The sequence below is a fragment of the Felis catus genome, chromosome A2, assembly GCF_018350175.1.
Source record: "Felis catus isolate Fca126 chromosome A2, F.catus_Fca126_mat1.0, whole genome shotgun sequence".
NCBI classification, from domain to species: domain Eukaryota; kingdom Metazoa; phylum Chordata; class Mammalia; order Carnivora; family Felidae; genus Felis; species Felis catus.
Genome location: NC_058369.1, coordinates 31735629 through 31762771, shown reverse-complemented (window position 1 = coordinate 31762771; position 27143 = coordinate 31735629). Strand labels below are relative to the sequence as shown.

Here is a 27143-nt window from a genome sequence, read left to right as displayed (position 1 = left end):
GTCAGGGCAAGAGCTCAGCATCCGTACCGGTCTCTCTCGTCCTTGTCTCTCCTGCCTTTTATAAACCTCTCAGTGTGCCTGTGCTCTTATGGATGGCCAGGTATGTTCTTGGCTCCACCATTCACGCTGGCAGGAGCCACCGACTGCCATTCGTAGACTGGTGCTCGGTGACACAAACACACAGGAGATGGAGCAGTTGAAATGCACTCAGAGAGGAGCAGCTGGGAAGTACTGGTGGCCCAGGCCAGCGCAGGAGTCTGGGTGGGAAAAGCAAAAGAATCCAGGAATCTTGGCCCTTGGCCAAGGCGTTGGCTGAAATGGACTCCCAGGGTTGGCTAGTTTTATTGTAGAATAAATTGTTGCTCCGTAATGTAAATGGAAAATTAACTGTGTAACTAATCAAAGAATCTTTGTGACTCTTTGTGAAACATACCACCCAGATAAGTTAGAGATTTATGTATTTTCTGGAGTAGACCCCGTAGGAGAAGGGTCTGTGGGAAGAAAGATGGAGGTGGTTAGGTGGAGGAATTTCCTTCATGGAAAGGACCCCCCCCCAAAAAAAAGGCATAGTTCACAATGTTGTGTATGCTTCACGTAACTCAAAATGCAGGATTCCTTAGCTAGACTGCTAAGAAGGTCATGTTAAATATTCCCTTTTCTTTCTTTTAAAAAAAAAGATCGTTATCATTATGTGCACATTATTTATTTATTTGGGTCAGTGTGAAATGGGAAGAGGAGGAAAGAAAACTGGATGAGGGTGGCGGCTCCCAGTAAGACCTCTGATCCATTAAGTTGCTTACGGCAAAGAGAAATGGGGATCAGAAGTCACACCTGGCATCCTGAGCTTTCCAAAGAACCCTCCGGCTGATCCGAGCAAGGTAATACATAGGCAGGGATTTCTCCCCAGACTCGTGGGCACAGAGGTGGATCAGGACAGGACCACTGGAATAGCACCGCTTTGATTCCAGAAATTGTTTAGATACCTGATGTAGGAGGGAAAAAAACAAAACCAAACCCTTTCCTCTGCTTGGCTGATCCTAAAGGCATAATGTGCGTGGCCGTCCAGGAGTATAAGGCTGGCTTGTTCTCGCAGCGACCCCGGGAGGGATGGCTTCCCGCATTTGGACACAAGAGAAAGCTGTGCCTCTGAGAGAGTCAGACTCTTGTTCAGGTTACAGCCGCATGGACAGCTCGAGGGCTGGGGCCCTTATCCTTGGATTCTAACCCAGGCTTCATACTGCTGTGGTATTAAAGCCCATTAGAGATCGCTGAGATAGCTCCATAGTGCAAAAGTACTGAAAGCCGGTGAGCACAAAAATATACATGCACATGTACACAAATATGTATACACACATTTGTGAACACCTGCACGTTGAGGTCTGTGTAAGTAGATAAGTGAGACAGTGAGCAGGACAATAATGGGAACGGACTCTGCCCTGGTATCTGGGAGAGAACAGGTAGGAACTATGACCAAAGTGTCCCCGGCTAAAGGAAGGCTGCCCCATTCAGCTCGTCTAGCTAATCAGTGTGGCTTGGGACCTTGAGCTCAGAATGACCAGATCTTCTGAGGGTTTTTGTCCTTTTCTTTTTTGGTGAAGAGAAGCTGTTGTACGGATGGGGGGTTGGCAAACCACACCCTGCAGCCCAGTTTCGACCGGCACCTGTTTAAAGTTTTATAGGAATAAGCCCCGCCCCCTGCTTGCTCACAGATGGTGTGTGACGGCTTTCCTGCTCAGGTAGCAGCACTGAGGAGTTGTGACAGAGACTCTATGGCCTTCAGAGCCTAACATCCATACTGCTGGGCTCTTGACAGTTTCCCGGCCCGCGACGTAGGTCCAACAAAACACAAGTGGGCCGAATTCGGCCTCCATCAGAATTCACCAGAGACACCTCATTGGTCATCCAGTGTCACACTTTCTTCCTCTTGTTGGCCTCAACAGCCGGTGCTGGAGATTAGTTAGACCATCGTTTTTCACAGTTAAATCTGCGTGGAGTTCCTCTGGACCGCCAGGCTCCACTCTTGATTCAGCGGGTCCGGGTAGGTCCCAAGAACCTGCCCATTCAGCAGGCTCCCTGGTGAAGCCGATGCTGCCTAAGATGCTACCTTGGGAAGCAGGGACTTAGAAACACCATGCTTTTGGGAGGGTCCCAAAGCTCCAGCCCTATCGAGTGGATGACTCTGTTGGCCAGTGGAGAGCAATGAATTCCATAGAACCCCTAGGTCAGACTCACTGAGGCCTTGCACAGCCCACACAGGAACCTTGAGGAGTTTTGTGAATCTTTCTAGCCCTCCAGAACTGTTACATTTCCTCAATTTGAAGAGCATCTTTTGGGATCCGTCCTGGACCAACTCCACTGCCTGCAAAGGGCTTCTAGCTGTGTGCAAAGTATTCAGTATTTCCGACGTCAGCGTTGCCGTCCAGAGGGGCGATAGCCGGCTCACCCTGCATTCATGACAAGCACAGGGATCTTGCCTGCTAGTTCTGGAGTAAGATCTCTCACACCAAGATCAACCCGAACCTCAGGTGGAATGGGAAGAATGGGCTCAGCAAGCTAAGTGAGAAAATTTCAGAGGAGCGATGAATAGAAGAAGAAGGAAATAGTTTCCGAAACGTTTGATTTCTCCAAGCCTCCGTTTCCTTATCTAGAACTCCTTTTCCTTATACTGTTGGTATAACCTTGAAGGTTGTCCTGAGGATTCTATCAGAGGTTGTGTATGTAGTAAACGTCACCTGTAAATTCGGCTCGTAAACGTCTCCAGCTCTGTCCCTAGGGCTACGCACTCCTGATAGCAGCTTAGAGATCCCCGAAGACTGGGTGTTTGGAAGGTCTGTGCTAGCACCTGGTGGCTCTGATTTGGCTGTGCCCAAGGATCTCTCCAAGACACATTCCTTTTCCTGTGTGTGTGTTTTCTGAGCAGCTGACTCCAGCCACGGGCTGACTGTAAGCTTCTTCTATTCTTGGTGTTTCTGGTTGCCAGTAATGTGGCTCACTCTCATCCCAGCTAGCCGAACCCCCTCTGTGTATCTTATTGTTGGCCGGGCTCCTAACAGCCTTTCCTTGCACAGCCTCTCCAGCTGTGCTGAGCTGAACAGTGAAGAGCGCCAGCGTCAGCCCCCAGCAGGGCTCTGTGTGTGCCATTTAAGGGACGAGGAATGTGGCTCCTGGCGGGTGAGCCCGGCTGCTGCCTTGAAGAAGGGGTGCTAAATAATTCACCGTGGCAGCCTGCTCTGACATCCACCCGGGCCTGGCCCCTGGCGACCCTGAGGATGCCCCAGCAGGGCTCCTGCTTGCTGCGCAGTGGCATCTAGAGGAGCAGGAAGAATAAACAAGTCAGCATGTAAATCGCCTGGTTGTCCGGGATCTCAGGGGCCGGGAAGCGTCAGCCTGGGCAGACCGATGGTGTGTGTGCTGATGGTCCCTCAAACCGGAGGGCTCCAGACACCCTCGCTACGCAGAGGCCGACTGCTGGTATGTTTACATTCAGTTTCCATAAGCATTTTTTTTTGTTTTGTTTTGAGAACTTGCTGTGTGCCTGGCGGGTTTACCTGTATTACCTCCTATAATCCATAAAGTCCATGAGGCAGAGACTGTTAGAAGAGGCTCAGAGAAGGAAAGGGACTTGTCAGAGTTCATACAGCTAACGAGGGGGCAGAGTCCGGTTTTGCCCTTGAACACATCCTGCCTGACAGACCCCCTGTTATCCAGAGGTCCCTGGCTACCTGGGACCTTGTCTCTCTCCTCCAGATCCTGGCTGTCGCGGCGGGTTGGACTCCCCCACGTTAGGTCGAACGCTACCAGCTTCTCTATAGGGAGGCGCGTGACGGTGCATAACTGAACCTCTCCCATTGCTCCTTTGGGCTGGACTCTCGGGTTCTGGTTCCTGGTTTTGGTAGTCCGCACCTTGTCTTGTCCTGGCTCTCAGCTGAGCAAGATGGGTAGCTGGGAGGCAGTGTTGAAAATGGTGGCCTCGTCCCAGGAACTTCCTGCCTGGGGCAAGTGAGGGTCTCGAGGCAGGATTCCCAGGTTCTGCTGCAGGGCCTCATTTAGTCTGCAGGTTGACAAGTGGCAACACAGGCTTGCAGGAGTAGCAAGGTGGACTGGAGGGGCGCCTGGGTGGCGCAGCCGGTTAGGCGTCCGACTTCAGCCAGGTCACGATCTCGCGGTCCGTGAGTTCGAGCCCCGCGTCGGGCTCTGGGCTGATGGCTCAGAGCCTGGAGCCTGTTTCCGATTCTGTGTCTCCCTCTCTCTCTGCCCCTCCCCTGTTCATGCTCTGTCTCTCTCTCTCCCCAAAAAATAAATAAATGTTGAAAAAAATTAAAAAAAAAAAAAAAAAAAGAAAGGTGGACTGGAACAGGAACAAACATTAGCAGGGCTTTTTCTCAGCCCAGGAAGACTTGCTTCTGCAGTTCTGATAGGCCATTTTGCACAAGGCATCGCATGATGCCATGGGATGGACCGATCATCCCCATGCCCTAAGTAGCAGGCCTGTGATGACTGTTTTACAGATAATGATAATAGCTTCTAAAGCTTACTGTGTGTTCCTGCTGCACAAAGTGCTTGGTGAAGATGATTTGAACTCCTACAACAAGAGGTGTTACGGTTATAACCATTGCTCACATCTTTCAGAGAAGGGTTCTCAAGAACAGAGAGGTTAAGCAACTTGCCCAGTGTCACACAGACGGCAAGAGCCAGAGCCCAGAATCAAACACAGATTTCCTGATTCCAAGTTCAGGGCTAGTTTCATTGTAGCAGGGCTCTCTTTTAAACTAGATGTCCTTTATAGCTATTTATAGATGCTAAGCAGATTTAAGATGAAAAGGAACACAGGCAGAATCCAGTACCGTGGGTTGAGCGATACGTATACCATATCTGCACTTCTCATTCTTTTTTTCCTCCATCAGTCATCTGCCTGATGACATTCACAGGTGTGACAGTTTCCCAGGGCTGTGATCTGCTTCTGAGAAAATTGCAAAAAAATCTGTTACGTGGACATAAAGGACTGCAGTTACTCATAATTGTCACAACCGTAAATGGATCATCAGCCCTGGCAGTTTATGATCGACCGTGACATGCATAGAATAGGCTGTGGGTCATGGGCACTTCATTCAACCATATTTTCAGAGGGCCTACTGTGTGCTAGGCACTGTTCCAGGTTTTGAGGATAGAGTGCTCAAAGAAACCGCAAAAATCCTGCCTGCCGTCCCCTAGAGCTTACTTTCTAGGTCGCCATAGGGAGACAGAGCATATAGCAACATAAACAAATAAAATACATAGTGATTTAAGAGTACTAAGTCCTGGGCATCAACTTCCAAAATGACGGTTTGAGGAACACAGCAGACACTTTAACCAGGGAAATAATCCTTTGATTGTGAAAATTATTTAAAAAAAACCAACAACTATTTAAAATTGTCCTGAGGGTGTGTAGCAAATGCGGAAATACCTGTTCAAGAAAATCTACTAAGTCTTGGTAAGAAGAGTGAGTCTGTGGCTTGTGAGCCGTGACCCCCTCACCTCCTCCTGCCCCTTACCCCCATCAAAAATCATCGTGATGCATACTGTGCTCTGACAGTATGCAGCCAAGAAGATGGGGCGCTCTCTCTACCGACCTGTCAGTCCAGGGCTACGATTTCACCCTGGGAAGGGCACCTCAGAGACCGACAACACCCTACACCCTACCAAGAAGCCCTACCTTAGATCAAACAGTGGAGCATTGTGTGCCCCAGGGTGTTGTCAAAAATAATAGAACGGTCAGGTAACAATTAGTGGAGGCTAACAGCTGGGTGTGATGCCAATAGGGACCAGCCAGGCGCTCCGGGAGACTATAGTCATGCCCTCTGAGTAGCAACGTCAAAGGCTGCACACTGCCGGGGAGATAGACTTCACTCACCTTGTCTAGTCCGTCACTAAACAAATAAACATCAATAACAGCAGGCTCCAGAAAAGGGAGGAGAGAATCAGTATCCAGAATTGCTATATTATGTGAAATGTTCAGTTTTCAACAAAATACCATGAGTCATACAAAGAAATAGAAAAGTCTGGCACATAGGGAAAAAGCAAGGAAAAGAAACAGCCTGTGAAGGTGTCTAAATGTCAGATTTAGCAGGCAAAGACTCTAAAGCAGCAATTTTAAATATGTCCAAAGGACTACAGGGAACGATATCTAAAGAGTGAAAGGAAAACATGATGGCGTTGCCTCATCAAATAGAGAATATCAATAATGCAAAACTGTTTTAAAAAATAATATTGAAAAATGGAAATTTTCGGGCCGTGTTGGTGGCTCAGTCAAGCATCTGACTCTTGGTTTCAGCTTAGGTCATGATCTCACGGTTTGTGGGTTTGAACCCAACATCAGTCTCTGCACTGATGGTGTGGATCCTGCTTGGGATTCTCTCTCTCTCTCTCTCTCTCTCTCTCTCTCTCTCTCTCTCTCTCTTTCTCTCTTTCTCTCTTTCTCTCTTTCTCTCTTTCGTCCCCTCCCCTGCTCACTTTCTCTGTCCCTCTCAAAATAAACTTTTATTTAAAAAAAAATTTTAGTGCTTATTTTTGAGAGCGAGAGAGACAGATCATGAATGGGGAACGGCAGAGAGAGAGGGAGACACAGAATCTAAAGCCGGCTTCAGGCTCTGAGCTGTCAGCACAGAGCCTATGCGGGGCTTGAACTCATGAACGTGAGATCATAACTTCAGCCGAAGTCGGACACTAAACCGACTGAGGCCACCCAGGTGCCCCAATAAATACATTTAAAAAAAATTAAAAAATGGAAATTTTGGAGTTGAAAAGTATAATAATTGAAATGAAAATTTTACATGAATGGCTCATTGGTAGATTTTAGCCCAGAGGAAGAAAGAAACTGAAAACTTGAAGGTAGATCAATAAAGATTATACAATCTGAGGAGTAGGGAGAAAAAAGAAAAATGAAAAGAGCTTTTTAAAAAAAAACTTCTCCAGTTTTATTGGGAAACAATTGGCATCCGTCATTGCATAAGGTTTAAGGTATGCAGTGTGATGGTTTGATTACCTGAATGGAATGTTTTAGAAATCTGGGATCAGCTAAAGAGAGAAAAAGGAGCAGAAAAAACAATACTTGAAGAAATAATAGTGGCAGACTTCCAAATCTGATGAAAATTATTAGTCTACACATCCAAGAAGCTAATGCAGTCCAAGTAGGTAAATTTAAAATGATCTACGCTGAGATAACGTCATAGTCAGAATACTGAAAGACTAAGAGAAAATCTTTTTTATTTATTTATCTTGAGAGAGAACACACGCGTGTGCAAGTGGGGGAGGGGCAGAGAGAGAGAAAGAGAATACCAAGCAGACTCAGCACTGTCTGCACGGAGCCCCATGCGGCACTTGAACTCAGGACCCTGCCGTCATGACCTGAGCCAAAATCGAGAGTCCAACGCTTAACTGACTGAGCCACCCGGGTGCCCCCCGAAGAGAAAATCTTGAGAGCAGCAGGAGAAAACTTTTCAGAAACAAGTGAACCCTCACAGAATTAACAAGATTCTTAAGTCTTGGCAGAGATATGGGTGCTCCCTTTAAATGTTAAACAGAATTACCATATGTCCCAGCAACTCCATTCTTTGATACATCCCCAAGAAAAGTGGAACATGCATCCTCAAAAAAAACTTGTACACAACTGCTCATGGCAGCCTTATTGGTAATAATCAAGAAGTGGCAACTGCCCACGTTTCCATCAGTTGATGAGTTGGTGAATAAAACGTACATCTGTACAATGGCATATTGCTCAGCAGTACAAGTGGATGAAACTCTGGTACAAGCTACTGCGTGGATGAACCTTGAAAATACTACTCTGAGTGCAAGAAAAAAAGTTACCGAAGGCCACTTACTGTATGCTTCCATTTATGTGAAATGCCCAGAATAGGCAAATCTGTAGCCACAAAGAACGTTCCAGTGTCTGTTCGGGGCTGGAATACTGGGACGAATGGGGAAGGAGTACTCCCGGCTGAGGCACGAAGGGCTGGTGAAAGTGTGTTACAGTTAGATTGTGATCGGGGCGGCATGAGTCTATGAATATACTAAAATCTATCGGATGTATACTTGAAATGGGTGAACGGTGCGATCTGTAAATTATATTTCAGTAAAACTTTTTTAAGGGGTGCCAAGTGCTGAAGGAAACATAAAGTAGGGTAAAGGTTTGGTAGCATTAGGAAGGTGGGAGGAAGGACGTCATGGGATAGGATAGTAAGGCTTCACTGCAGTGACACTTTTAAGACGTGAAAAGGTAGGAGAGGGAGCCATGCTGCTGTCTGCGGGAGGAACCTGGCATTGCAATTAAACATTGCAAAGACCTGGCAACGGGCATGTGCCTGGTGTGTCTGAGGACCCCTGTCCATGTGCCAGCAAAGCAGAGAGTAGCAAGAGTAGTATCAGAGAAGCCGTGGGGGATCCGTCCCAAGGCGCATACGCTGAGAAGACCAGCATTGATGAAGTTTAAGCACAAGTGTGACGCGCTCTGTTCATTTTCAGAGAATCACTATGGTCGCAGCTTTGCGAATAGACCACAAAGGGTCCAGGTGGAGGGAAGAGCTGATGGTGGCTCGCGTCTCCATCCAGGAGGGAGATAGCCTGGCTTGGAGCAGGGGCTGGATATTGGCGGTAGTGGGAAAGTGTTCGGTTCTGCATTTGAGGCTAGAGCCCGCAGGACTAGTCAAGGGTCGAGAAATACTCCGTGAAAGGGGTCAGAGAGTAAGTATGTTAGGCTTTTGGGGCCACACAGTCCCTGTTGGAACTACTCCACACGGCTGTCGAAACCTGGATGTGGCCGTAGACATGCATAAATAAATAAGCATGCTTGTGTTCCAGTAAAACTGCGTTTACAAAAACACGAAGCAGAGCAGGTTTGGCCAATGGGATGTGGCGTGCCAACTCCTGGATTCGATGTCAGGGGGAAGAGGAGGAAACAGGTGAAGGACGACTTGAAGGTGTTTGTTCTCATCCATTGGAAAAATGGAGCTGCCATTAACCATGATAGTGAATCTGGCAGGCAGAACAGGTCCGTAGAGGGGATGAAGAACTGATCTCTTGTTAAATTTGAGAAGTCTTTAGACATCCACATGTGAATGCAGGGGGATTCGTAAGCCCTGAGTTCGAGAAGAGGCTGGTCTCGAGTGGAATCGAAGACCCTAGAGCAGATCAAGGAAGTGCACGTAGATAGAGGACAGCAAGAGTCCGAGGGCTGAGCCCAGGGATATGCCAGTGTTTCGGTGTCAGGAAGAAGAGGAGGAACCAGCCAAAGAGACTCCGGAAGTACAGCCACAAGGTAGAAGGGAGGCCAGGAGAATGTGACATCATGGAAGCTAAGCTAAGAAAGTGCTTCAGAGAGGGTAAATCTGTCCTTTTCTTTCCCACTCACAGAATCATGTGGGTATGCAAATGAGCAGAGAAATGTTCTTACAGAAGAAATCCTGAATTCCCTCTGATTTCCAGATAGAATTATCGTCAGACTTTTTATTCATTCAGCAAATATTTAGAAGCTGGCGGGTCGCCAGGCACGGTGCTAGATGCTTGGAACAGAACAACATGCCAAAAAAAAAAAAAAAAAAAAAAGGCACAATCCCTGCCCTCAGAGAGCGTGCAGTCTGGTCAGAGAGAGATGTTAATCAAGTAATCATGAACATTAACCAAGGATGGATCATAGATCTCTGAAACAGGACAAGAGTTCTAAAGCAAAGGGCTTACCTAAGAAAGCAATACTATGAGTTTTCTACAAAAGCATTGAACTAATCTGGAGGTCCAGGGAACCTTCTGTATTTCTCTTTGTTTTTAATAGTGAGTGATTCCCAACACACCACATCCTGATTGGGACACACCTGTTTGGTTTTTTTTTTTAATGTTTGTTTACTTTTGGGGGGGGGCAGGGGCAGAGAGAGGGGGGAGGACAGAGGATCTGAAGTGGGCTGCAGGCTCTGAGCTGTCCGTGCAGCGCCCAATGTGGGGCTTGAACTCACGAACCGTGAGATCATGACCTGAGCCGAGATCAAGAATTGGATGTTCAGCTGACCGCGCCACCCGGGTGCTTCAAGTTTGCTATTTTCTGAGGTAGAGAGTTTTTCAGCTTTTTTTCTGGGGTATCTTCCATTTTGCCAGCTCGCTCTCCCAAGAGAAGCCTGTAGAAGCTCTCGTGCTTCCAGTTAGGAAGTGCTGGAAAAACGAAGCATCCCTGTGTGGCTCTTGCTCGTTCTTCTGGTCCTTTCCAAGAGAAAATTCACGTTGCTACTCAGCTGTTTCATGAAAATGAGGACTTCCAAAAAGCTGCTGTAATAAGTACAGCTTTCTTTTTCTGAAACAAAAGCAGTGTTTGCTACCACATCGTGTCAGTTTCACAATATTTTCGTGGAAATGTGCAGTGCAAAGCATGTTTAAATCATTGATGCAGCTTTTAATCTTTCCGGGAGGAGGGAGCAAGATCTTTAGCAGTCTTTCATTTTGATTTGTCCATGCTCGCCGGTCCACACTTCTCCTTTTAATTAATGTAATTAAAAAAGGATAAGAGGCCGTGGTAGAATTTGGTGCGTTAGGTTAGCGGGATCAAGAATGATGAAAATGTCTGAGATGAGGCAGATTCCTAAAATGGCGTAAAAGAGGAAAGGAAGGCCTTTCTTTTGGTTTTAGGGTGTGCCAGATTATTTTTCATGCGATTCAGAAATGCGTCCATGGCCTGAGAAACATTTATGATTGGGAATCTTAAATGGGCAATAAATAAGGGGTGCTGGGGTGGGTCGTTCCTTAAGTTTGTCACAAGCGATTGTACAGTTTATGTTGGCACCTCTCATTCTTGCCCCCTTGTCTGAAAACCAAGTGGGGAGTAACATTAATACTAACTGGATGCTAGATACTCCTCAGAGTCCTTTATATACTTTAACTCATCTCATTTACCCAAACCCTTGGTAGATAGATGTCTCCATTTTGCAGATGGAACACCTGAGGCTTAGAAAAGATGAGTGGCTGTTGTTACCGCGTCATGCAGGGAGGAGGTTATAGAGGCACATTGGAATTTAGGTCTTTCTGTTGCAAGAGGCAGATTTTTTCTTGTAAGTCCTAATTGGAAAAGTGGTTAGGAACTATCGAGGAGAATCTCTTTGGAGCATTTCTTTCTTGGGCAGGCAGCTCCACCTTTGTGGGTGCCTTGTGGATCTTTACCTGCCCTTGGTGGGCACTGCCTGTATCTTTACCTGCATTATAGACGCCTCCCAAGTTTATTATCTGTATGGTTATGTGGGCTGGCTGCTATTGCTTGAGAGTTCATACAAATCCTGACTGTGGTTTTTGTTGTTTCTTTTTGGAGCAAAACTGATGCATCTTTGATCTCTAGTATTCATTTAGAACTATCATCTTTTTTTTTTTTTGGTATTAAATATCCCTTTATTTTAAGACATTATGGCTTTAGTATAGCGTGCTAATGGATTTACATGGCGAAAATAAAAATGGACAGCTGTGGTACATGGTAACAGGGTTCCCCGTGATCTCTTCTTGCCTCTTCTTTCCGGGGCCTGTACTTCGCAGCCCCTCTGCAGTCGGTTGAGGTCATGTGACAAGTTCATCAATAGAAGTGGCATCATTTGCCTCCAGGCTAAAGCACCTACACGCACCCCCGGCTCTCTCTTCTCCTGTCGCTGTAACCTGGATATTAAAGGTGTTGAAGGGGCGCCTGGGTGGCTCGGTCGGTTGGGCGTCCGACTTCGGCTCAGGTCATGATCTCACAGTCCGTGAGTTCGAGCCCCGCGTCGGGCTCTGTGCTGACCGCTCGGAGCCTGGAGCCTGTTTTGGATTCTGTGTCTCCCTCTCTCTCTCTGCCCCTCCCCTGCTCATGCTCTGTCTCTCTCTGTCTCAAAAAAATAAATAAACGTTAAAAAAAAAATAAAATGAAAATAAAGGTGTTGAAGCCACAGAAACACAAGGAGGAAGCAGACTAGATCCCTGAGTCACTGCTTGGAATGGAGGTACCTGGAGATCGCCTGCACCTCCAGCTGACTTTGCATGAGTGAGGACTCAATCTTTAATGTGACACCACTGAGATTACAACTGTGTGTGTACTGCATCCCAGTCCAGCCCCTGCTAATAAAAGACTTGTCAGCCTCCCCTCCCCCTCTCTAGAAAATTTACTACATTTTGAAATTTGGGGATTTTTTGAAACTATATGAAATCTATACATATGTATATATATTTATCCCTCCATATATGTGTGTATATATATATATATATATATATATATATATATACACACACACACATATATATAATATATATATAAGGTTTTCAAGAATGTGCTTTATATAATATATTATATATATAATATATGTAAGTATAAATATATATATATAATATAAAGTGTGTGTAGGCTATATTAGATATTATCCATGTAATTATAAAATGAATTATGTATAGTTTATATTTTATAATTACGTGGATAATATCTAATATATTCTACACACATACTTTTTTTTTTAATAAAATAAACTAAACTGAACACATGACCTTTGTTAGATGCGTGGTTTGAAACACGGGTGATCTCCCTTACGGTCATGAGGATTTCACAGTAGCAGGGCCAGGAGGTGCTTAATCTAAACCAGAGGGGACTGTTGCTCTTTCTTTTTTGAAAGTGCTTCTGAGACCAGGAAGCTTCCATTGCTCTGGGTGACCCATGCCAGTTCTTACCATGTCAGTGGTCAAACGTCTTCCTTGAGTCCAGATGAAATTTGTTTTTAGTTCATTTAAAGTTCCCGTTCTAGGGGGCGCCTGGGTGGCTCAGTCTGTTAAGCCTCTGACTTTGGCTCAGGTCATGGTCTCATGGTTCCTGGGTTCCAGCCTCGCATCAGGCTCTGTGCTGATAGCTCGGAGCCTGGAGCCTGGAGACTGCTTCGAATTCTGTGTCTCCCTCTCTGTCTGCCCCTGCCCCGCTTGTGTTCAGTATCTCTCTCCTTTCTCTCAAAAATGCACATTAAAAAAATTTTTTTTAAGTCCCCATTCCATCTTATTCTACCCCTCTAGCAGTGGAGACAGACGGTTGTCACCATGACTATCATCCACAGAGCTTTCATCTAGGGGGCCACAGTCCTCACTGCCTCACAGTCCTCATGTACCCTTCTCTTCTAGAAGCCGCCCAGCAGTGATTCGCTCACCCTTCCCTGCAGTCCTCTAGCAAGATGTTGACAGTTGCTGGCCGGAATGCAAAGCCGATCTGATTTCCCTTAATGTGGGGAGCGCCCTCTTGGTCAGCGCTCGCCAGCATACCTTTGGTGCTTTTCCCCTGTCTTGTGTCCTTGCAGACAAATCTTGAATTCTGCGTTGATGCTAACCCTGGTCTCTCATGTTTGTTTTCCACCTGCCTGCAATACCCTTTCCAGCAGCTCAAATTTGACCTTGGCAATTAGACTTTTCCTTTATGGCTTCTGGATTTTGTGTCATGCTGTGTAAGGCCTCCCCCCCCCCCCGCCCCCAATATAAAAATGTTTTCCTGTTCCAAAAGAAAAAAAAAAGATTTTTTTGACCTTCAACCTAACTCAAATCCTACTTTCCCTGACTTCTGGTCATGTCAGCCACAATTAATCTAGTCTTCTGTGCCTCTCTTCCTATATGCAGTATGCAGTTTCAGCCACTTTATGTAAATAGCTTAGTTTCTATCCAAACAGAAAGTTCTGAAGGTCAGCACTTGTGTCCTTGTCTCCACAAGAGTGTCCTAAATTTCACAGATCCCAATAGATGCTATACTGAGTGTCTCATATGTATTGCCTGTTTTCCCTGCCACCCCCTACCAAGAGGTTTGCTGTTGTGAATGTGAAATTTCACTCTGTTTTTGTAAAAACCACTGTGAGTTTTGTCCCAGTTTGCCAGGTCTCTGACATTTCCAAGAAGTTGTGGTCTCACTTTGTCTAGTACCTAACAGTGTATTTTCTTTTATTTTTCATTTTTTTAGTTTATTTATTTTGGGAGAGAGGGGCAGAGCAAGAGCAAGGACAAGCCCAGGGAGGGTCAGAGAGAGAGAGAGAGAGAGAGAGAACCCCAAAGAGGCTCTGAGCTGTCACAACGCAGAGCCTGATGTGGGGGCTCGAGCTAATCAACTGTGAGATCATGACCTGAGCCAAAACCAAGAGTCTGATGCCTAACTGACTTCGCGACCCAGGCACCCTACTAATAGTATATTTTCTAAAAATTCTAAGTAGCGGGGTGCCTGGGTGGCTCAGTCGGTTAAGCGGCCGACTTCGGCTCAGGTCATGATCTCGCGGTCTGTGAGTTCGAGCCCCGTGTCGGGCTCTGTGCTGACAGCTCGGAGCCTGGAGCCTGCTTCAGATTCTGTGTCTCCCTTTCTCTGCCCCTCCCCTGCTCATGCTCTGTCTTTTTTTTTTTTTTAACGTTTATTTTATTTTTGGGACAGAGAGAGACAGAGCATGAACGGGGGAGGGTCAGAGAGAGAGGGAGACACAGAATCTGAAGCAGGCTCCAGGCTCCGAGCTGTCAGCACAGAGCCCGACACGGGGCTCGAACTCACAGACCACGAGATCATGACCTGAGCCGAAGTCGGCCGCTTAACCGACTGAGCCACCCAGGCGCCCCTCTCTGTCTTTAAAAAATAAATAAATGTTAAGAGAAAATTTAAGAAAATAAAAATAAAAATTCTGAGTAGAATGGTGGCCAGGATGAATATCATGGTCATGAAGAATTACTGATCTGTAGGCTTTATCATTTCAGCAATCTGTACAGGATGATGCATAGCTGTCCAGATTCCCCATCACCAAGCTGTGCTCACAGAGCACATGCTGTCACAAGGACTTCAGCATGCTTTTGCACCGTCCCCCTCCTGACTGCCTTTAGACCTTTGAGAACCCAGCACGTGCCCTCCCCTGACATGCATCACCCTTGCTCTAATTGCTTGCTTAATTGTCTTCCCCTCTCATTCCTAAGCTTTTTTTAAGGCAGGGTTCACGTCTGTCTTGGTCACCGTGATGTCCCTGAGGCCTCACACAGTGACTAATAGTAGGAGCTCATTTAATGAGTGAATGGGTACCTGAATGATGGATGAAGTGTCTTTGCTTGCCAGAAATATAGCTGTCTGGCCGTGTTGTGCAGCTTCAGAGGAGGAGGCCCCCAGTGCCTCTTGGTCATTTTTGCTGCTTTCTTCCCTAGTTTCATAGCGCTTGCAAATATTTGCGCTGTTTCACGTGGGAAGAGCATGTCAGCAGCTCACCCACGTTGGGTGGAACTTTGAGTTCTACCCTAGGAGTAGGGAGGATGTTGCATTTCTCCATCAACCCGGTTGCTCCCATATTTTGAACCTTGCCTAGTCAGGTAACTAATTAATGCCAAAGTTAACAGCAAAAACATCATTACGTCCCCTACCAAGAGCTCACGTTTACGGAATGTTGGCTGTGTGCTAGGCTCAGTGCTAAATGCTTCCTACTGAGGATTATTTGATTCTCTAAACAGCTCTGCAAAGGTAGGCACTATTACTCTCCCTCCTCTGTACCTGAAAACGTATGGCCCCTCATCAGCAGTCAGCTAATATCAGAGCCGGGGCCCGTCCCCAGGCCATAGCTTCCCTCCCCCATGTTATTTTGTGAACTCTTGTAAAGTTGGTAGTCACGTGCCAGCCTGCCTCTTCATTGCTTTCCTGCCAGTCGCTTGTGAACTGCTTCTCAGCATTCTCATATGATAGTAAGTACACCAAAGAGTAGTGGGCTCGCCTTCAGATGAAGAAACTGGGACACGGGCATAGAAAGTTGAAGTGACTTCTCCATGGCCACACCAGGGTAGGATGCCTCATTGCCATTGGTGGCCCCCAGTTGTTGTATTTGCTGATCCTGAAGTATCCTGAAGGATACTCAGGTCTAGGGGAACCGTCCGCTTCCCCACATGCCCTGAGCTCTGCACGATGGAGACCGAACGCAGAGTGTTGCTCATTGGTTTGTACTCTGTTTCTCTTAGTGAAGAGTTACGCCAGTCCCGTGATTTTCACCATGAAAGGTCTTCTCTGAACCGGAGAGAGGCATTCTGAAAGAAGTTATTAAGCATTATTAATACAATTACGTATAACAAAAGACATAATTTAAACTTCCCCACATCTGACAAAGAAATTCATTTGAAGCTTCAGGAACTCCAGCTGGAGGGGCAGAGCTCATCAGAGTGGGTTCTTCAGTCCGGGGAGTATGGGCAAGGAACCGTGCTGGCTGCTTTGTCCTCGGGGACACTTCTGTGCATGATGGACTACACCTGTCTCCTAGCTTCCCCAGTCCCCCCTATCCCCCTCACGCACCACCTAAGGAACCCGCAGCACTCCCTTGATCTCAGGCACAGGGTAGGCATATTGGCTTGCTCTTGGCTCTCCCCTGGCCCAGCATACCGCCTAGGCAGCATTGAAAGAACAATTGATTTTAAACAGTAAAAGATGACCATGGAAATACTCCAAGGATAGAAACAATGACCATCCTAGTGGAAAGAAGGCCTTGGTGATTTTTTTTTTTTTTTACTTCATCCAAAATGTCGGAAAGAACTGTTATTTAGTGAGTGTGATATCGTGTCAATGCTCACTATGGTTGCATTCAATATTTTTACTTTATTGCCTCAGACTCTGAGCTAGGAGAGAGCAAACACGGTGTCTGTGCTTAGTCCTCAGAACAGTGTATGGCACAGAGCAGGTGTTCAGAACATACTAAATGAAGGGTTGGTACACGTGAAGAAACTGAACACCCCCAAGAGTTAAGCTACTAGTCCAGGGTCCCATCACTTGCATAAATTAAAGCTGGGATTCGGACCCAGGACTTCCCAGCCCTGTTGAGTTCTTTCTTCATGATTCCTTGGATGGGCCCCTGTTGGTGCAGCAGATGGGGAGTTAGAGATCCAATTAGAGACCCAAAGGTCTGGTCGGAGATCCGGAAAATGTGAGTTCTAGCCTGTCCTTGCTGAAGTCCCATTGTGACTATGGGAAAAAAAACCCTTCTCTACTCGAAGCCTCAGTTTCAGAATCTGTAAAATGGAAGAATGGAAGCAGTGCTCTCTAAGGGTCTCAGGGTCCTCAAATGCCCCTGGGCTGATTTATGCTCTCTCGTCTCTTCTACTCAGGAGGAGCTAGGGTCAGGGGTTAAGGGAGGGAATGACTCATTCATCACCCAGGCACCTGAGGAAGGTAGTCTTGTGTTTTATTTCAGACGTGCACAAAAATTCGAGGAGGACCTAGTCTCCAGCCAGCAAACACCCGGAAATGAAAGTTAAAAAGAGAAAAGTAGAGGCATTTGAAGACTCGACACAGTTTTGGGGGAGGAAAAGACGAGCTAGGATTCCACTCCTGGGTTGGTGCATAATATAATCTGAAACAGGCGCTCAGGTTGATAACTGCCCAGATTTGATCCCCAGCACATAAGAGCACAGCCTTTAAAAAAGGAAAAAAAAAAAAAAAAAAAGGCATGTATCTTTAAAGCCTCTCTTCTTACCGGTGTTATTTTTGTATTCCTTCAGAGGTTACAGAGCTAGGGCCTTTGCATCCCGAGAAGGCTTTCTTCCCTTCTCCCTGGCTCGGGGATTATTGATTTGGAAGGCGAGGCTAATTTACATGTAAATAAATCTCGGTGCTGGGCAGCGGGACGGGACGTCCAGATGCCGTGACTGACTTGCTGACGTCACGGCTTCATTAGCATGCGGAGGATGTGGGCACTGCAACAGCGACTTCTCCGGCACCACCAGCCTCTCCAGCGACAGTTATTATTATTAGTATTTTTTTTTTTTTTTTTTTTTTTTGGCCGAGCTGCACATTTCCTGGTTCAGTGTCTTGGGCTCTGCGACCAGCTGACTGGTCGCCCTGAGTCTGGCTCGGGATCAGTTGGTGACGCTGAAGCTGGGGTCTGTGACTTCCTGCAGATTGAGAAGCTGGGTTCTCTGGAAGGCAGTCGGATCCAGAGGAAGGGTAGAAGTCACACTTTTTTCCTCCCCTCCCCTGGTGGGTGCCCAGCAGGGTCTCCATCCAGCAGTGCTGTTTTCCATGAGCAGCTCGGGCTGGAGCCTGCTTCTGCTGTCGGGAAGGGTCTAGATTTTGAGGAGGGTTTCCAGAAGAAGATGCTTTGGCTGCCTGCGGTCCTGCTTGCGTTCTTAGAAGCCAGACCCGGGGAGAAAGTGAACTGTGGCAATTGACAAGCTCAGAGGGTCTGGTTGAAGCTTCTCCCAAGACTGAGCATTTTATCCTCCCTGGAGATAGGTAAGAAATTTGTTCTGATTCACATATTAGACAACTGTGTATTTTCTAGGGAGGATGAGAAGGCTGGATGTAAATGGTTTGCATTAGGAGAGGTTATCACAGCTCCATTATCTTGGTCAAGTGACATTTTTAGTGGTCCTCTGGCACCTTTTACCTTTTCTATGCTGATTAGAAAGCTCAATTGCAAAGTGACATGTCACAGCTGTAGGGAGTCTTGAAGAAACGCTTCAGTCTTAGTGCTTTAGAAGCAGCCGCTCTGTAAAGGAAGTGCAGTTATCTTTGCAAAATAATAATAAAAGGGGAGAGGGTTTAAAAACCAAACACCTGGTAGTGTTCATCCCCAGTAGTCATTTCTGCTCAGGGTGTCAGAAACCATTAGAGCGTCTGGGGAATGAGGAGTTAGCTGAGACTTCCAGGTGAAGAAATGGTGCTTGGTTAATTCGGGTTTAATTTTAGCCAGTGCTTTCATATTAGAGATGGTGACAGAGCTCCCAAATACGACTGCACAGCCGGGCTGAAACACATGACTCACTGTGTTCTCTACGTTGGGTTTTTAGAGGAGTGCTCATACTTAGTGCTCCCCACTCTTGGTTTCCCAAAAACCAATCACAGCATTACTAATCTGCCATGGAGGTCTTGCAATGAAATCCAGATCTTTAATCCCATTACTCATTGTTGTGTGGTCCTAGAATATGCTGGGGTCTGACGGGACTTTTATGAACCATAAATAATCTGGGCTGGGCCCAATCACACCAGGGTAAGTGATCTGTACCAGATGCGATGCCATCCGCCGGTCCAAGCGTGGCTCTTGTATAATTTAGGCACATATATTATTTCCCCGGCAAGAGAGTTCTGCTTCCAGGCGGTGCATCCATGACCACAGTCAGGGGAGGGCCCCAGTGTGCCGTGAAAATGTCGGCACGGACTGCCGTGGACCAAAGCCTCAGCTTGCAAGGCTGCAATTTGCTTTGCTTGAGCATCTCTTCCCAGAGAGTGTTGTAAACCATCTCAGTGAGACTTAAACTAAATGAAGCAGCCTGGCCTCCTTGCTGGAGGCCGAATTGGCAGCTCTGATCCTGCTCCCCAGAAGGTTTATTGGCTGCTGATGGCTTTCACAGATGGGTCAGGATGAGTGTCCTCATGGGCTCCAGAGTAAGTCACAACTTTGACAGAATTGCCATGTTTTGGAAATTTGGATTTAATGGCTCCTCGTGTGCTTGTAAAGGTTTTGCCTTTCCATCAAATGCTCCTTCCCCTCAGAAATTCTTTTTTTTTTTTTTAAATTAAAACATGTAGGCTCCCTTGGGCATTTTGGCCTGTAAATAGTCATGGGGCCGCCAAAATTTATAAAATAGCATTGCTTGGAATGGCAGGTTTGTGAAGGTTCACCATACAGTGGAGGGGAATAAATAGAAATGGAGGAAGGAAGATACATTGATGGAAGCCTAAAGAATGGGAAAGGAGCTTAGGGGTTAGGCAGGACGGCATAATGTTGACCGAGGACTCAGACTCTGGATTCAGACAGCACCCAAGATACTTAGCGCTCTCTCTCTCTGAGGAGTGATTCCTGGCTGTATAGCGGGGAGAGCGCTAGAACCTATAGGTGGTGTGGCAGGTATACGGATTTACTGAGATGACAGAAAAAGCACCCAGCACGGTGCTCGCCACGTGGCAAATGTTCAGCAAATGTTAGCCATTACTGCCTCCACTGTTGCCTTTTTATCCTTATTATTATAAGCATCGTTGCTAAAAACAAAACGGTCCGCTGGAAAGGCGATATGTTTCCATCCATTTGTCTGCACAGGGGTGTTGCTAGCAGAAGAGGTGCCCTCTCGAGTTCCTGTAATGTCCACCTCCGTTCCCACTCAAGGAAACTTTGCACCCTACTGATGGGATTGACAGGATAAGGGGTGCCGTCCAGGGCTGCCGGGTTTTGCAGAACTCAAAGTGGCCGGATGGTACAATGAAAATCATTTAGCACTAGCTGGTGCTCAGGCATGCTTAAAGAAGGTCTCCTGTTTGGGCAGCTGACAAGTCACATGCAGAAAGCTGTGGAATCCAAATTGGAATTGACGTATTTCTGGATTTCTGTGCGCGTTTCTCTTCAGTTCCAACTTTGCCTGTGAGAGGCGGTCCTCTTCTTTCTTCTTTTCAGTGCAGACACTTCGCATTTTTTTTCTCCATCTTGAGAGGCCCTTGGCTATGGGCTTCAGCTGCTGGTTGGGTCCTCAGAAGTTCCAGGGCTGAATATACATCACCATATGGGCGTCTCCAGTGTGGAGGTGTGCCGTGAGGGGAAAGGAATAGGCCATCCTGCCCTTGTCCGGTCTCCGCTGACACAATAGGTCTCTTCCAGACTTGTGAGTGTCGTCGCACAGTTTGACAGCTGTTCCTAGCCTCTCTTCTGAACATCTTTGAAATTTATGTTAAATGGAGCTCCAGTGTGGGGGTTTGCAAGACAAATGGAGAATGATTAAAGGAGCCAGAGGAATCTCAGGAGACTCAGAATTGGAAGCTGGTCACTCTTGGTTTCTTTTGTTTTTTTTAGTCAAGTTGCGTTTGCAGAGAGAATTCTACCTATATCTTGATAACAGCCCATTTCCCTTACATCTCCTGATGGTGTGTGTGGTGTTGAGAGCATTGCCTGACCACTCTGAGCTTTGGTTTCCTCGTGTAAAAATAGGAAATCAATTCTCCTGAGCTCACTGACTGTGAAATGGTGGCTGTGGTGTCCTTGCCCAATTCTTGGTACCTACTAGGTGTTGGGACTTTATTTCTTGCTGGTACCAGTAACGTTCATATTTCCCACTAAATCCAAACCTGTGAGCAGCAAGAGGTAGTAGCTTACGTGCTCATTTGATGGAGGAAACTGAAGACCACAGAGGGAAAACACCTTACCTTAAATGACACAGCGGTGACAAATGTTGGTGCCTAGTATAATGCTGCTTCGACACACATCAGTTCCGAAGGGTCTGAGTTGGAGTGGAGCTTTTCAGCACCCCACTGCACTGCCAGGTGCAGATTAGCAGAAATGGCTGTCTTCAGAAGCCTGAAGACATGGTCTTCTCTCCCCTCGGTTGTTTTCGAACACACGCCAGTGACAATGTTCTGTCCCTCAGACAGAATTGTGGCTTTCGTTTGGCCGAGGACTCTTCTTTTGTGTCTGAAGGCCCTTCAAAAATCATTCCCTCTTCCCTCTCTCCCTGATGGTTTTCCTTAAAAATCAGCCAGGTCCTGGTGACTGTGAACTGTCACAAACTAAGAAGCTTTGGGGCTAGGCCCTGGGAAAGTGTTTGCCTCATTCATGTTCATGACTGGTACTTGCCTCTTTGCTCTTGTCCCAACCTGTAAAGATTTTTAATGAAATGTTCATGTTTTTATAATTTGTGTGTGTGTGCGTGCGTGTGTGTGCGTGTGTGTTTGAATGATGCAGGAGAGAAAATGTTGGATAAGATCACGCTGAGTTTCCCACAAGGTAAGCCCTCCAAAATCTCGCTGCGGACTTGGTCAGTTGAGTTTGGAGACTTGGTTTTCTTTTTTCTTGGGCCTGTTGTTTGAGCAGCTCTTTGTTCCGAGTCTGAAGCCTGGGGCTTGCTCATTTTGTTATTTCCCTGGGGACAAGGCAGAGGGAGAAAGAAGCAAGGAAGGGGGGGGGGTGCTAGATGGAAGGGTTAGGAGGAGGGGAGGAGGGAAGCAGCCAGAATGCAGAAGCAGCTGAGAGAATATCAGAGCGGTCTCCAATCCACCATAAAAGTGTAAAGCTGAAGGTTCCCCGTGGGTGAAGTTGCAACTCAAAGGCAGGAGCCTCTGTTCTCCTTCAGCTAGAAATTCCTCTCCCCATCTGTCCTATAGAATTCATAGTGCAGCCATTTTAAATCCTCAAGCCCTACTGGTGGCTAAACACAGCGTGTGTTTCCCACCAAAGCACCACGGGCCATTTTGAAAAATGCATTATTTAAAAAGAGCACGTTTTCAGGTACAACATGAACCTGCCTTTCCACGGTGGGTCTAGATGGTAAACTTCCAGCACATGTGTGGCTGTAAAGTCTGTCAAAATCAAGTTGGTTGAGACTTGATTGATTGAGACTTTTATGAGGAGATATGACCCTGGAGGGGGCACAGAATCCGGAAACATCACTAGTTGGCAGTGGGGGCCTCAAGGAAGTCAGGCTGGCCTCGTGTGGGAAAGTGTTACCAGAGTTGTGCTCACTCAGAACAGCAGAGTGAACCCATAGGAGGAAAGAAAAATAGCGATTTCTGGTATCCCCCTTCTTGCTGGTCCTAGATTTGAGCACCTGTATGTAAAGCATCCCGAGGCACCGGAGGGATCACAGGCATCATTTACTCCTTGGAATATGGCACAGGGTTGGAGCCCAGCTTGGTACCTTTGACAGCATGGCACTCTCTGTGCCTCATGATGGATGTCTGACTTGAGTAGCCTCCATATCGCTCACCCCGGGAGCGTCCCTGGCCCCAGGGTGCCCACCCCTTCTGGGCTTCGTAAAATCAAACCTTACAAATGTGATCCGGCCCCATCCAGGGTTAAAAGTAACTAGGACAGGAATTCTTAGCATTTCATTTCAACTGGGCAGGATGCCATTTTTCCAACTCTTTTCTTGGCATCCATTCATCACTTGCGAGTCCTCAGAGATGCTTGTTCAGGAAAGTTCCAGAACTCAGCTGAGAAACAACCATACTTTCTGTGGTCACAGGGTCAGATAGGTTTTCAGAGTAGCCGTTAGTGTACGTGTAAGAATGTTTTGGGTGTCTGTGTATCTGTCTCTAGTCTGTGTGTTAGCGTTTATGTGAATATGTAGAAAAAGCAATAACTGTCATAGATAGAGCACCTACTGTGGACTAGCTGACATATAAGATGCTTTACACACCTTGCCTTATTAATTCTTGCAGCAATTATGCAGCTAGATATTATTAGCTCTGTTGCCTAGAAAAGAAACCAAGACTCCTAGAAGTTAAGTAACTTGCCCAAGGTTACACAGACAGTCAAGAGTAAAATTGGGATTCAAACCCAGGATAATCATCGTCCAAAGCCTAAGTAACGTCCATTATTTTGGGACCTGCTTACACTTCCTGCCATAAGATACGCTGCACGGGTTTTTTCTTTGTCTTCTAGATCGCTTCTGTGGATCCCTCATTTGAGGAACATGTCATTATTTAGCTCTCAAATTAAAATCCTTTCAGCTAATCTTGTGATAAGATGAGAAGCAACCATGAAGAGACTAAAACAGAACACCGTTTTGAATGTGGCTTTTAGAATAGAAGGGAGGTTGGTTGGAAAGTCAGTTAAGACACACTGAGATGAGGAGTAAAAGCTAAAGGCCAGTGGAAGCAGCCCTTTGTTGGACCAGAGGCAACGTGGGAAATTCTGCTGTGCTGAAATTGTAGGCAAACATGGGCAAACCCAGTTGGAGTGTAGACAGGGGCCAACCTTGTTAGCTTTTGATCCCCAGTTGCAGGCACATCAGGTTCTAACTAGAATATATGTGTTTCCCTTTCTGAGCTTCCGTTCTTTCATCCCTAAAAGGGAGGTCCTGAATCAAATAATCCTTAAGTTCTCTTCCAGCACTGACCTTGATGAGTGTGAACTTTCCAAACGAAACTCCACCTCGTCGGTGGAGGCATGTGATTTGCACCGTCGGTTGCTCTGGCACAGAGAACTTGAAGGTCAGGTTTTATATCAGGACCTGACCCTCTGGGCTGTGGATATGTGCTGTAAGATGAGAAGGGGCGGCCCTCCAGAGAGTGACCTGGAGCTTCCTGGAGGCACATCTGACCTTTGGAGGCCTCACGCTACTGAAGCGGGTCCGCATGATCCTGCCCTGTGTTGGGGCTGCTCATTCACTCCTAGAAGTCCTCCAGGGCTGTCACCTATGCAAGCATCCTGCAGAGTGCCAGACAGTGAGGTTGCTCCGGCTGAATGTGTGTGCATCTTGGGGCGTTGCTAAAATTCAGACTCAGCATTGTTTTCCCTAAAGGATTTTCTTTTCATTTTAAATTTATTTATTTAATCAATTAACTACTTAATTACTTAATTAAACCTGCATGCGAGCAGGTAGAATCCCCAGCAGGCTCTGTGTTGTCAGCGCAGAGCCCGACGCGGGGCTCGATCTCACAAACTGTGAGATCATGACCTGAGCTGAAATCGAGATGTTTAACCGGCTGAGCCACCCAGGTGCTCCCAGAATCAGGATTTTTAAATTGTTATTTTTTAATGTTCTTTGATTTTTGAGAGACAGAGACAGCATGAGCAGGGGTGGGGCAGAGAGAGAGAGAAAGAGAGAGGGAGACACAGAATCCAAAGCAGGCTCCAGGCTCTGAGCTGTCAGCACAGAGCCCGATGCGAGGCTCGAACTCACGAGCCGCGAGATCATGACCTGAACTGAAGTCGGACGCTCAACCTACTGGCACCCCCCAGAGTCAGGATTTTTTAAAAATTTTTTTTTTCTCAACGTTTATTCATTTTTGGGACAGAGAGAGACAGAGCATGAACGGGGGAGGGGCAGAGAGAGAGGGAGGCACAGAATCGGAAACAGGCTCCAGGCTCTGAGCCATCAGCCCAGAGCCTGACGCGGGGCTCGAACTCACAGACCGCGAGATCGTGACCTGGATGAAGTCAGATGCTTAACTGACTGTGCCACCCAGGCGCCCCAGAGTCAGGATTTTTAATACGGTTCCTGGTGATGCCAATGCTGCGCCTTCTTAGCCATTTTTATAACAGAGTGTTCCACAGGAAAGAAAGTTGACCCCAATTCAGAAATCCTGGGTTCTTTCTAAATTTGTTTTTAATGTTTGTTTTTGAGAGAGAGAAAGAGAGCATGAGTGGGGGAGGGGCACAGAGAGAGGGAGACGCAAGAATCTGAAGCAGGCTCCAGGCGTTGAGCTGTCAGCACAGAGCCCGACGCGGGGCTCGAACCCATGAGCCGTGAGATCATGACCTGAGCCGAAGTCAGACACTTGACCAACCGAGCCACCCAGGCACCCCCAGAAATCCCAGGTTCTAATCCTAATTATATCATTCCTTATTTGAGTACACCTCAAAGAAATCACTTAGCTCCTACAAAGATTCTCCTACAGAGTCATAAAAATAATTAATAACATTTCATGACTACTTATTGTGTGCCAAGCCTTGTGCTCACAATTGTATGTGCTGTATCTTATTTAATACTCATGATAATACTCTGTTATCATCTGTATTCTACAGAAGCTAAGCACAGAGAGGTCACCCAACTTGTCCAAGGTCCACGGCTAGTAGATGGTCAAGCTGGGATTTGCATTAATACCATCTGACTCTGGAACTTTGGCAACTTGTAGGGATGATAGATGTGAAAGATATTGGAACTTACTTGTGTGTGCGTGTGTGTGCGTGTGCGTGTGTGTGTGTGTGTTCACAAACATACCATAGAAACAAATACACTTAATTATTAAATATATTAAATGTGTTTATTAAATTTATTAGATGTATTTATTTCTCTGGTATGCCCATTTAAATAGTCAGGGCCCCTGAAATTATAAGAAGTCAGTGAGGTGTTTTCCAGATGAGGTTGTATTTGTCTTAAGTAAAAAAATGTTCCAGTTTATATGAATTAAAGTCCAATGCTTTGTGAAGTTTTGAAAAGCATATGTGTTTGCGCTGTTGTCTTGGGTAGTTCAACTAGCCCCCTCTTATTACCTAAGAGGGATATTCAGAGAAAGCAAGGTTCTGGTTTCCTGAAGTTTTGGTTTTTTGGAATTAAATCCAAGTTGGCGTTCAGTCTTATTTTTGGACAATATACCCCACCGCCTTTCTGCCTTAATAGGAAGAGCAGGGTTACCCATTTGAGGGTTCCTTGTGATTTAAGACATGGCAGGCGTGCAAACTATGATCCTGAGCATGAATTCCAGGGAATTTGTTCTTCCAGTGGAAGTCATAAGAGATTGATTGTGAGCTTTCTCTGGCTATGATATCTGTCACCTCACTGGACACCAGGCTTTGATCTGGCAGGATAAGCAGACGTCTGCTTTCTTCCCTCACTCCTCCTTGTTATGCCCCCCAGAAGCTTCTATTTGATGGATAGAGGAAATCTTCTTCAGTGGGGAAAGTTATTTGGATGTGTTTTCATGTTTGAACTCCATTCTCAGAAGCATCCCGACTGTAGAATTCGTGTGGCAAATCCCTGCTACCTGTATCGCCAGGCCCGGCTCCCTGTGCATTGCAGACCCCACTGATGAAATACTACGTTCTCCTTGTCACCCCCCAGCAAAACCTCAGAGTCTTTCTCAACACAGCACACCAGGCAGCCTGGGCCCATCCCTTGGAGTTGGCCCAAGAGATTTAACCTACCCTCAACGTCTACCCTATTGGAAGTTTGTATTAGTTGAATTGTCCGTGAATTGAAGCTTTAACAGGGCTTTTTTCTTGTTTCCCTGGGATACATGCATCCTGTTGTCCTGATTAATTTGGTGAGGCTTCTTCAGGTTCCTGTCACTTCCCATCGCCCCTGGTGTGCGGTCTTTATCCAGCTTTCCTGCTGTGATGCTCCCGGGGGAAGACCCACTTAACAATGAACTGTTTTCCAGAGACGTCCACTGGACAGTTGAGCCACTGGTTAGGTGGTCAGTGCATCTGGAATGGCTGCTTTTGGCTCAGCCACTGCCCGGCCCTGCGTTCCAGCCCTTCCCTGATAGCTTATCCGTCACGGTTCGGGAGTTCAATTACGGTTGAAGTCTACTACTTGCATTTGAGTTTATCGTCTCAGAAGTCGCCTGGAAAGCCTGTCTGGCCTCGGTGCTTGCCACCAACTGGAACAGTGAGCCCCCACCCGCCCCTCATGCTTCCCGTGGAGCTTGGGCCCCTCTGAAACACCTGCCTCATTAGGAAGTGGTGTGAAAATGCAAAGCATTCACGTATTCCTCTCCTGGTGAAGGAGCTCAGGTTCCT

The 27143-nt window shown here is 46.6% G+C and overlaps 1 protein-coding gene across 7 annotated transcripts in view; it reads left to right on the top strand.

Moving 5' to 3' along the window:
• PRICKLE2 (prickle planar cell polarity protein 2) overlaps positions 1–27143 on the top strand; it is a 329432-nt gene that overhangs the window by 193715 nt on the left and 108574 nt on the right. Inside the window, exon 1 of one of the 7 annotated variants that reach the window (XM_011280151.4) lies at positions 17749–18208. The exons of the other annotated variants lie outside the window; for them this stretch is intronic. The gene's annotated coding sequence lies outside the window, so the exon portion shown is untranslated. Of the gene's footprint in view, positions 1–17748; positions 18209–27143 lie in introns of those variants that run through there. 7 annotated transcript variants of the gene reach the window in all.